Source organism: Prunus avium, chromosome 7 (genome assembly GCF_965620075.1).
Source record: "Prunus avium chromosome 7, drPruAviu1.hap1.1, whole genome shotgun sequence".
NCBI lineage: Eukaryota > Viridiplantae > Streptophyta > Magnoliopsida > Rosales > Rosaceae > Prunus > Prunus avium.
In genome coordinates, this window is record NC_142290.1 from 6,383,317 (window position 1) to 6,395,643 (window position 12,327).

Sequence of the window (12,327 nt, forward strand, 5' to 3'; positions counted from 1 at the left end):
TGTTTTTGTTTCTATTTTGTATAGGGAAAATGAATTGGATCATTCAATCACCAATCCTCGTGGGATCGACCTCGCACTTACATATGCTATACTACCAAACGGCTCGTGCACTTGCGAGTATCACAAGTTGAGGATGCAACTGAATCCATTTTGGTGCAGCTGTATCTACACAACACTAGGGTTAATCTGCCAAGTCGGTGGACCAAGGAATGGCGGTGGATCATGTCTATAAATAGACATACATGAGGTCATACATTGTGGAGCCAAAAAGCTACCCAACCCAAATATATGGGGAGTCCAACAAAAAAGAACTCCCAAACTATAAGGGAGCCAAGAGCTACCAATAAAGATATGTTGAGGGAGCCAATGAGCTCACCAATCTAAGTGAAGGGCCAAATAGCCCAAACTAATCTAAATCAAGTGTGATGGCCAATAAGCCAAAAAAAATTAAGGAGACCAATTAGCCTACACTAAGCCATGTACTATTTTCCTCCAAATCTAATAAAATCACTTTGTTTCACCTACTAAATTCCAACAAGTTCAAGGAGCGGCGTAGGAAGTGGCGATAATAATGATGATGTCATCTCTTTCCCATTGATATGTTTCTGAATTTATCTTGCCCTTATCATAGGAATAGTTCAACGCCAAACATAGGATCTATTTTTGTTAGTATTGGTGTTGTTCATGTTAATATCATGTGTCCTCTTGTTAGAGAAGATATATGTTTTAACATTAGTCACTTAACATTTGCATCATATCTATAACATGACTCATACGGTCACACCCCAGCCCCAAAATCCGTTCGAAGTAGCTATGCCATGCTGAGATCCCTTGTCTGGTATTCTAACCCTAAACTTATTTTCTTAATCCTTGTCCAGTCCAACATATACAGATCATGTAAGGATGGGTAGACAACTTGAATCCCATCACATGACACACATAGTACATTGCCCCTAATATTACACACTGTACATGTAAGAACAAGTAGATAACTCGAAGGAGAATGAGTAGATATAAGGTTTAGTAGTTAATCCTCGAGTAATAAGCATGCTTAACTGTTTGGAAGAGATATTTATAAAGGAAAATCTAAACAAATTCCATGATAAATGCGTATCATAATCGTGGATTTTATATATAACTAATATAGAAATTTTAACTAATTATTTATGTCACCAACCTCATTGTCGTCATTTACCCAAAGCATATCTTTCAGGTTCCATGCATAATAAGTTTCTCCAAAGGTTACTTATTTTGGAATTTTTTTAATTTCGTTTTTGCAGGTGATAGGACTACGGAAAATGAGAGAGTTAAGCCCCTGCCAGCCCACCTGCGTTGGCCTTACATGCAGGCTGATCAAGTTCATGGGCTTAGTTTAAAGGAAATTGGAGGAGGTTTCACACAGCATCATCTTGTTCCATCAATTTTCTCTGCTTGTTATGCCATTGTTAAACCATCAACTATGGTGCAAAAGATGAACAACAAAAAGAAGCTGACCGTAATGCTGTCTATTGCGGTATTATTCAGTTTTAACTAAACTTGTATAAACAATTTATTTTCAGGCAATCCTGTTTTATGGGGTCATGCTGAGTTATTAATGTTAGTGTCAATGGAAAGCAACGATGTGTGGAATAAGGGAAAATATAACCCAGATGATGTAGACAATATCCGAGCATTTTCCTTTTATTGCCCAATGTTTGTTTGACTGGGAGTTTTATGCCAAACAAATGAAAAGTCGATGCCAATCTACTTTGTATTTCCAAATTGTTCTTAGAAATTTTGCTCGAATTTTCTCTTAAAAATATACATTATGCATCCTCTTGTACCATCTACGGCTATTTATTTATTTAGTTTTCCCTTGGAGCTTCTAGTTATCTCCAGGTGTTCCGTAATACATATACATGTTGCACTATGTGTGTGATTCTGGGAATTTGTATTACTGGAAATTTTTTTAGAACAAGGATGACTGGCGCTTGTATCTTGTAGCCATTTTTTATCGGTCTGGGAGATATGTTATCACTGGTTTGGATGATCGTCTTGTCAAAATTTGGTCAATGGAAACTGCACTTGGCTTGGCTATTCTCACCTATTGCGGGCTAGCTCTTGTAGCCATTCTCATTCCCTTTCTCTTTGGGGTATCAATATAGCCTCATTTGTTTTTCCTGTATTATTTATTCTACTCTGCTTGTTATATGAATCAAAGGATGACATTACTGACTTGGCTGTAAGTTCAAACAACGCTTTTATGGATTTCCAATTTCAGTTCTGCAAGGGCACACTGGAGCTGTCACTGCAATTGCTTTTAGTCCCAGGCTTAGTGCTGTTTACCAACTTTTATCGTAAGCCAAATTCTAAGAGTGAATTCTCTTTGATGTTGCTTCCCTTTTCTTGGTTGTTCTCTGTGTGTCGGGGTGTACATTTCGAGATCTATAGTAGGCATCAGAAAAGATTGAATCCGGGATGAAACCGCTCTCCTGCCCTTTCTGTTCGAGGCTTTCATTCTAGCTGTCGTGTGTGTGTCTACATGTCTACTTGCATGTATTGACCTTAGTTTGGAAACATCTTCATGTAAAGTAATTTACTCCTGATATGCATTTTGTGACTCTTAACAATGTCTTTCACACCTTTAATGCGACATGTTGGTTATGGCCATTAAGTAAAATAATTCTTGAAATCATTTTGCTCTGTTAGTTATTTTACGCCCATAACATTCATAGGTCATCGGATGATGGGACTAGTCAAATCTGCGATACTACGTCTTTCTAGTACCCTCCGCGGATATACATGCCACAACCTTCGGACACAACTAGTTAGATAGTGCTTCAGGCATTGTTTCCTTATTGGTTGGTTATTTGGGTGATGACTTACATCATGTGATATTTACTTGCAGGGAAGAGCAATGCTATTTCAAGTACTGGACCCTCCTCAAGTAATGGTCCTCAAAGCCATGTGATTGACGTGGAGTTGTCAGGAAATCTCATAGACAATGAATTCACAGATCCTGGGCAAACTGCAAAGGCTGGAAATTCTTTGGAGGCATCTCCATGTGACAAGGATAACAGAGTCGTCTGGGGAGAGGTCAAGATATGCACACCAAAGCATTCTAGATTAGGAAATCCCATACCAATCGAGGCAGCCACTGGATTGCTTGCTAGTTTTCATGTCTATATGAAAGAGGAATTATGTCAATTGGTATGTTTATCTTAAGGACAACTGTGCAAAGTTTTATACTCGTTCAAAAATTAAGGGAAAAAAATAAAATTATGGAGGTATCTTGCCTTGCAGGGATGAAGAACATAATGGAACTGATGCATTAGAGCATCTGGACGGTCTCAAAAGTAACGAGCTTTCTCATACACTCAAATCATCATCTTTCGAGTCCTCTACTTTGGGTGAGCACAAACCAAAAAGCATAGAGGACTCCCTGGAGATAGAGGAGGTTGTTGGAACATTGCACTATGATGAATTAAAGTATAATGCCCCCCTTGAGTTTTCTGCAGAACGCCTATATAGGTTATGGAGATTTAATGCCAGAATACACTTCATGCATGAACCAAAATTTAAATCTGGAAGTGCCAAAAGTGGGTGGAGGTGCTGGCAGACCAAGTTCTTTGAACTTTTTTTTTCCTTCAAGGGTAGTGTTAATGGATGAATTTGTACCTAACGGATTAAGGCATAATCACACACAACCCAAGTGTTTGAGTGGTTCACCCATAATGGGGCTACATCTACTATAGTTTATAGCTTTGTATTTGTATTTGAATATGGAGATTACATTGTAAATGGGAGAGATATGGGCAGAGAGGCTTGAGAGCTCTAGTAGAAGAGAAATAGAAAGCTTTGGAGAGCTTTGGACAGTTCTTGGAGAAGTGAAGAAGTAGCAGCCGCTGGTCCCTTTGCTTGGAGGTGGTGAGCTCCCTTTTATAGTCCAAGTTGAAGTAGACAAGGTTGATTGATGGCTGGGTCATTTGCATGCCTTCTCATGATATTTTTGGAGTTACCGACTTTGTTAAGTCGATATGTTCATTTCTCAACTATTCTAGATTATTCTAGATTCAAATGTGCATTACTTTTCAACACTCCTCCTTAATGCACATTTGTGTTATATTGCTAGATATTCTGATCTTGTTGATGCCATATTCTTTGTGCCTGTTGATAATTGAGCTGCAGTCTCTGTCTTCCGGTCATTGCCACTGCTATTAATATACCAATTTGTGTTGTCTTTTTCTAATAGTGCTAGACATGCATAGAACACATGCTCGTACTTATCATTTTCTTCTGTGTAGTTAGCTTGATAGTTTTTCTTGAATCGCAATTTCTCTTTTATTTTCCCAATTATTGTTGGGTTCAGTTTCTACTTCTCTAGAATTTTCTTCAAATTTTCTTTCATCATCTTTAGACTTCTGAGACCTTAAATTTAGTCTCAACTGGAAGGCACTTTCAACTAGACTTTCATTTTGCCTACTCAGTCTTTTTTCATATGCTTCCAGATAGCCCATTAATTCTGTCACTGACAGACTAGTTATATCTTTTGTCTGTTCAATGGCAATTACTAGTGGATCATACTTATCAGTAAGACTGATAAGTATTTTTTCTACAATTCTTGAATTATAAACTTTTTCTCCATAGGCTCTCAATTGATTGACTATTTCTTTTACTCTAGCATAGTATTCTTGTGTGGTCTCAGAATCTTTTATTTTAATGTTTTCAAAATATCTTCTTAAAGTTTGTAGTTTAACTGCACGTACCTTGGCATTTCCTTGAAACTCCTCCTTCAAAGTCTCCCATGCTTCCCTTGATGTTGTGGCTCCCATAATCCTTGGAAAAATAGTGTCATCCAAAGCTTGTTGTAGCGCAAATAGAGCCTTTGCATCCTTCTGCTGATCTTTCTTTAGCTACCTTAACTATTCCACGGTTGGACTTTCTGGATTATTGAAGCCACTATTAACTATGTCCCATAAATCTTGAGACATAAAATAAGTCTTCATCTTGATGCTCCAGAAATCATAGTTTTCTCCAGTAAAGATTGGAAATGGGATAGAAGTTTGGCTATCAGTAGACATGATGGAGGACTATATCGAACCCTTACGCCCAAGATTACCGAACTTTGCTTTGATACCACTTGTTGTTTTTTTAGAAGGACAATAGAGTGATTTTATTTATTCAACAACAGATGGGTACAAGGCTTTATAGAAGACTAGGCTTATTGGCCTTCAACAACTAGAAACTATTTACTAGGCTTATTGGCCTTTTTACTTTTGGCTTATTGCTTGAGACTGGACAGCTGTAGTTTTCAGCTTACTTCTTTGTTCAAGGCAACAAGCCTATATATATAGGAGAGTCATCGACTTTGTATACAGCTATGTCGGTTAGTTTATTATACTACAACTATGGTTAGTTTATTATATTACAATATCTTGATTATTTTATACTAAAACATGTCTTTGATATCATGATATTTTTGGAGTTACCGACTTTGTTAAATCGGTTTGTTCATTTCTCAACTATTCTAGATTATTCTAGATTCAAATGTGCATTACTTTTCAACAGTTACTAATCCCTCAAACAATGGAATCTAGCCTTTTTATTCATTCCATTAAAATGAAAAGGCTTACACAGTCAAAAAATGCAAAAATATAACCCAGCCCAACACTAAAAGGTACAAGGCCTCAGCCCAACAGAAAGAAAAAAGAAGCTACATAAAGGTAATTTTTATCTGTATTCATGGTTTCTGGTCCTTTTTGAGTTCTGCTTTAGAATTTACTATTTAATAACTAATATTTTTTAAATTGATTGTTAGGGCCATCAAGAGTATCTAGAAGTATTTATGAAATCAGAAGTGGGTCCTTGGAGTCCTTGGGGATCAATCAAGGAAAACATCAAAGCTGTGTTGAAAGCCTTGATTATGATTCGCTGCCTAGTTCTGGAGAGAGCTGCAGTAGAATCAAACTTAAATTTGTAGACCCTTCTGCTATGTTGGGTAAAAGCATTGAGGTTAACTTTGCCTGATATTGATTTCATTGTTGAGAAAATGTAGTATGATGCTGCTATTAGAAGAAATTGGACCACTAGGGACATTGTGAGGTTTGGTGAAGGGATTCAGATGGAGGTGGGAATTGGTGGGAAGGTCAAATTGTTCGCTGTCAGGCCAAATCACATGAGTTGCCCGTCAGACCTTGGTTAAGATATGAGATTCAGTACAAGAATGATGATGGGAGGATAACCCATTGTCATTGTCCTTGGGAACTGCTTGATCCATCCATATTACTGGAACACCCCCATATTAATTCTGAAAGTTGAGATAAGTTGCTGCACTATTTTTTCTAAATTGGAGGAGAAGGTGATTCAAATACTTTAACGTCCCTCTTGTTTTTATTTTGTGGGAATTGAAATTTAAAGCGTCAACTATTATAAGGATTTTAATGCTGTAAATGATGCAGGGCTTCCAAACAATCCAACAAATGAATCAAGCTGCTCGGAAGGCTGTGATTTCTCCAACAGGTAGAGAAATTCTAGATATGGATTAACCATATCCCTGTGTAGAACATTTATAGGAACATTCCAATCCATTGAGTTTGTTAAATTTAATGCACATTTGTCTTGAAGAATTTAGAAAAATTTAGAAAAAAGTAGAAACCTCAAGAAATATCCAATAACTTTGACAAAGTCAAGCTTTAAGACATAATTGTTGTAGGCTTCTAGAAAAGTCCTAATAAAAATATTGTAATAAGGTAATATTATTATATTGTAAATTAGTAGAAAGCTAAGTCCACCGACTTGGACAATGGCGGCAGCCTATATCTATAAATAGGTGTTGCCTCTTGTATAAGTGAACTAAGAGAGAAGAGGGCAATAAGCTAGAAAATAGGAAAAATGCCAATAAGCCTAGTAAACAGTTTCTAGTTGTTGAAGGCCAATAAGCCTAGTCCTGTATAAAGCTCTCTCTATTGGTCGATGTGGGATGTTACAATCCCCCCCACCCCTTAGGGGCCCGACGTCCTCGTCGGCACACTCGCACCACACGGTAGAGTGGCTCTGATACCAAATTGTCACATCCAGGGATCGCTCCACCGTAGCACGATATTGTCTGCTTTGGGCCCCCCCCTCTGCCCTCACGATTTTGTTTTTGGGAACTCACGAGTAACTTCCCAGTACGTCACTCATTATGGGATTGCTCTAGCCCCAACTCGATTAACTTCGGAGTTCCCATAAATCCGAAGCCAGTGAGCTCCCAAAAGGCCTCATGCTAAATGGAGGTGGACATGTACATATAAGGCACAGCACCCCCTATTCGTTGGTCAATGTGGGATCTCACAATCCACTCCCCTTAGGGGCCCGAAGTCCTCGTCGGCACACTCGCACCACATGGCAAAGTGGCTCTAATACCAAATTGTCACATTCAGGATCACTCCGCCGTAGCACGAAATTGTCCTCTTTGGTCCCCCCTCTCTGTTGGTCAATGTAGGATGTTACACTTTGAGAAGAGATTTTGAAAACATTAAAAAGAAAGATTCTGAGACCACACAAGAGTATTATGCTAGAGTAAAAGAAATAGTCAATCAATTGAGAGCCTATGGGGAAAAAGTTTATGGTTCAAGAATTGTAGAAAAAAATACTTATCAGTCTCACTGATAAGTATGATCCACTAGTAACTGCCATTGAACAAACAAAAGATATAACTAGTATGTCAATGACAGAATTAATGGGCTCTCTGGAAGCATATGAAAAAAGACTGAGTAGGCGAAATGAAAGTCCAGTAGAAAGTGCCTTCCAGTCGAAACTAAATTTAAGGTCTCAGAAGTCTAGAGATGATGAAAGGAAATTTGAAGAAAATTCTAGAGAAGTAGAAAATGAACCCAACAATAATTGGGAAAATAAAAGAGAAATTGTGGAGAGGAAAGACTATCCTCCTTGTCGGGTATGACAAGCCACCTAGAGAAAGATTGTTGGTACCGAGGCATACCAAAATGCTGGTACTGCAAAAGATTTGGGCATATAGAAAAAGATTGCCGATTCAAGAAAAACTATCAAGCTAACTACACATAAGAAAATGATAAGTACGAGCATGCATGTGATCTATGCATGTCCAGCACCATCAGAAAAAGACAACACAAATTGGCATATCAACAACAGTGGTAATGACCGGAAGATAGAAACTGCAGCTCAATTATCAGCTGGAGCAAAGAATATGGCATCAACAAGATCAGAATATCTAGCAATATAGCTCCAAGTGTGCATTAAGGAGGAGTGTTAAATTTAATGCACACTTGTCTTGAAGAATTTAGAAAAATCTAGAAAAAAAATAGAAACCTCAAGAAATATCCAATAACTTTGACAAAGTCAAGATTTAAGACATAATTGTTGTAGGCTTCTAGAAAAGTCCTAATAAAAATATTGTAATAAGGTAATATTATTATATTGTAAATTAGTAGAAAGCTAAGTCCACCGACTTGGACAATGGCGGCAGCCTATATCTATAAATAGGTGTTGCCTCTTGTATAAGTGAACTAAGAGAGAAGAGACCAATAAGCCAGAAAATAGGAAAAATGCCAATAAGCCTAGTAAACAGTTTTTAGTTGTTGAAGGCCAATAAGCCTAGTCCTCTATAAAGCCTTATACCCATCTATTGTTGAATAAGTAAAATCACTCTATTGTTCTTCCATAACCAACAAAGTTCTAATTAATTTTCTTGAAATTAGAAAGAATGCGTGGAACTTCATGACTTATATGCTTATACCCTGTTAAGAGTGTCCATCCTGCTAAAAACTTGTGTGAAACGGGACATTACCATGTGTGATAAATTGTTAGAGTATAAATCTAAATTATTAGGCTAAATTGTAGTAATTGTCATTGAATTATAATCCTTCTCCCTGAATTCCAATAATAATTGTTGTCGTTTTCAAATGTCATCCCTCTACCTCCAACATTTCCCTTTTAATTTATTTCCACTATCAATGCGCCTCATTATTTCAAGCAAATGTTCCCTCTGGAACAGTTTTGCTTAAATGGTTGTCCATGCCAGCCTCGATCCTCTTTCTTCTTTCCTCGCCTGGTGCATGACCAGTTAATGCAATGATAGGGATGTGGAGATTGTAAGGTTCATCCTCTTTCCTTATATGCCTTGTTGCTTCAAACCCATCCATTTCTGGCATCTGTTTGAGGGACACCAAAATACGCAATCTTAATTCTTAACCCAAAAGCAATAGGATTGATTTACACATATATGTATTCAATAGTAGGTAGTTACCTCACAGTTCATTAATATACTAGGTACCTCACAGTCCATTACACATATATGTATGCAATAGTAGGTAGTTACCTCTTATTTCTAGGTTGATCTTGTCTTTGATCTGGAACTGAGGGGTGGTCATTAGGTACTAGTACTTCTGACTTTCTTGATGTGGAGCCAACATGAGACGGATATTGATGATGCATTGGTTTCTGGCGAGGTTTCATATTACCCAAACCACCAATAGTATGATCTTGCAATATTTCATATCCATCGTCAGTACTTCTATGAAACTGATGCTACTGCCGCTAAAAGGCGAACTTTCTCTTTGGTAATGCACCCCCAAACTCTGGAAGAAGCCTTACCACTTCATATAGACGACTACCGTGAAGTGCCTTGTGTTTGACAACATCCTCTGGATATAAAATATCCCCCTTTCCGAGGACGTCATTGAAGTTAATGCTATGATTTGCTAACCAAACAACCTTACCAATTGCAATTACTACTATTCTTGTGAAGGCTACTTTTGAATTCATTTACAATCTTACATAGTTCCAGAAATGGTCCAGCTGTGGCATCAATTACTAATAATACAAAGCCTGATGTGCCACTAAAATTAGTCTTCTTAAAGAGAGACAGTATGTTGTTGTTGTTGTTGTTTTCGGTTCCATCCATGACCCTGATCAAAGGCACTTCCTTTCCTTTGTTCTTGGAGTTGCATGCCAAGAAATCTTGCAAACCCAACTCAGATATTCCTGAAGAACTATGACGGCGAGAATGGCAACCCTTGCATCTTATTTTCTCTAGAGTATGAGGAAGTTGCTCCCAATGTTCTGCCACCAGTACCTTTATCCTAAGGTTCTCCATGAACTTTTGTGAAATTCTAAGGTGCTCCTCATTCTTAATCATCATGACTACAACGGATCCCAATCCCTCAATTCTAGGACTTGGGGTTCAAATGTTCAATCTGGGCCTTGGTGCATGAATGCTTGGACCGGAAGTAGTAGGATTGTGAGTTGCTGCTATCCCCAAATGTAGATTTGACCTGTCATCGAAAGTACTTTTCAATGTTGTATATCACTCATGTGAGTAGGCATGCATATTCCAAAATATCAGTCTGTTTCCCCAAGTATATACACACAAACATATAAAGGCATGTTCCCAAGTAAAAAGGAAAAGTATATAAGATTGATATTTATTGCTTACCAGAGATTGAACAATACCAAGCCCTAAGCCAGTACCAACTTCTCTCCAAGAGCTGTTTCTTTGACTTGGACATAGTTTTCAAATACTGCTTTTTTTCTTTCCTAGGGAATTGTGGGAGCAAATTTCCTCCCACGAGAATGTTCTGTTGAAAGATTCCGCTTTCTTCTTCGCCGCCTCCTTCTCCCTGCAAAATAAATTGGATAAGAGGACCACACCCGGGGGGTGTTGGCCAAAGGCCCTCCGATGCCTAAGTTAGTTCAATTAATTTAGGGAAAAATCAATAGCTAAATAGGGTACGGAGATATATATGTGTGGTGAAAACCGGGCGGCCGGAGCTTTATGTAAAAGAGAGAGAGAGAGAGAGAGAGAGAGAGAGAGAGAGGAGGTGGCTAGGATTTGTGAAGGGAAGAGCTCTCTAGAGTTTTAGTAGAAATTCTGACGTACCTCATCCTTGTGCGTGGCCAAGTATTTATAGGGGGCCTTGACGAGGTTGGTGAGGTAGGTGAGGTTGGTGAGGTAGGTATATTTAGGGATTTGATTATTTAGGGAATTAATCAAATCCCTAATTGTGGTAGATGAGGTTGGTGGGGTTGGTGTATTTAATTGGATAACCCCCAATTAAATTGAGTAACCCCCAATTAGGTTTAGTAATTCCCAATTAGGTCAAATAATCCCCAAATGGAAGGAATTAGGGTTCTGATTTAATTTGGTTCCCACAGTGTTGAGCAGAAGACATGACATAATCATTATGTTGAGAAGAAGACATGACATATTCATTATAGCAGTCAACACAATATTATATTCTTGTGTTGACTGCTATAATGAATATGTCATGTCTTCTTCTCAACATAATGATTATGTCATGTCTTCTGCTCAACACACAGGAATTCCCTTCCCTGTATCATCCACCTCAAATACAAATTCCAAGAAATTTGAATAATTTTCGACCACATTCATTGTTTCCATGTTAGCTTTTGCTTTGTTCTTGTTAAAAAAACACAACAATTGTCTCATAACACCAATGTTCTTGTCCGAACCAGCTATTGAGTTCTTAAAACTAGGTTTTTCAACCCAAGCACGGACTGCTGCATGTTCTTCCGAAGTCAATTTGACAGCATTGATTATTAAGTAGTATAATATCTGCTTAAGTCTTCCCCTGTCACCTTTCAGGCTCGAAAACTTTATAACAGAGCCATCTTAAGGATCCAACACCACATCTATGCCTTTCTTTAAACCCACAGGATGATACAAATCGACCACGTCTCCAAGAAGTTGGGCCACATCAAACTCCTCTTCTTCAAATTGCATTTTACCCGCTTCAATTTTACTTGTATCAAGAATAGAGTTCAATATGCCTACCAAGTAGTTACATGTTATTGAGTTATGGACAGGAAAAAAAAATCATATGCGTGATGCATGACCAGCTAGTTAAGGTTAATGTATCATTTAGACTACTTATAATTACCTAACAGGTCCTTTGTACAAGAATCCATTTGTCTTAAATTTGCCTCTAATTTAGAACCCGGGGAAACTTCATCGTAAGATCACTACAAGAAAAAAGTCCTTTCACAACGCGCAATGTGCGTTGTGAAAACATATTGACAATGTTGGCGCTAAATCTGAACAGATAGAGATGAGTGCAACTTACAAATGAGATGGACGATCGAGAGATCGATTGAATATTGGATGCCGATTCTTCCTGTCCTTGGATGCTGATCCTGAATAGAAAGAAGTCGAGACTCGTAAGGTCTATGGAACCGGTGTGGAACCAGCCTAAGACCCTCCGATGCCGAAGTAAGTTTGTTGTTTTAAGAGCTCTTGCTGTTGACCATATAAAAGTATAAAAGTCAAGCTGAAAAGTCTTACCCCTGTATTGTAGTGGAGGGGCCTATTTA

The 12,327-nt window shown here is 38.1% G+C and overlaps 2 pseudogenes; one reads left to right on the forward strand and one right to left on the reverse strand.

The window, feature by feature from the left end:
• The first annotated feature begins 1,003 nt into the window (after positions 1-1,003).
• LOC110763659 (uncharacterized) lies at positions 1,004-6,524 on the forward strand (annotated as a pseudogene).
• A 2,442-nt stretch (positions 6,525-8,966) lies between these two features.
• On the reverse strand, positions 8,967-11,973 carry LOC110763660 (histidine kinase CKI1-like; annotated as a pseudogene).
• Positions 11,974-12,327: the final 354 nt, after the last annotated feature.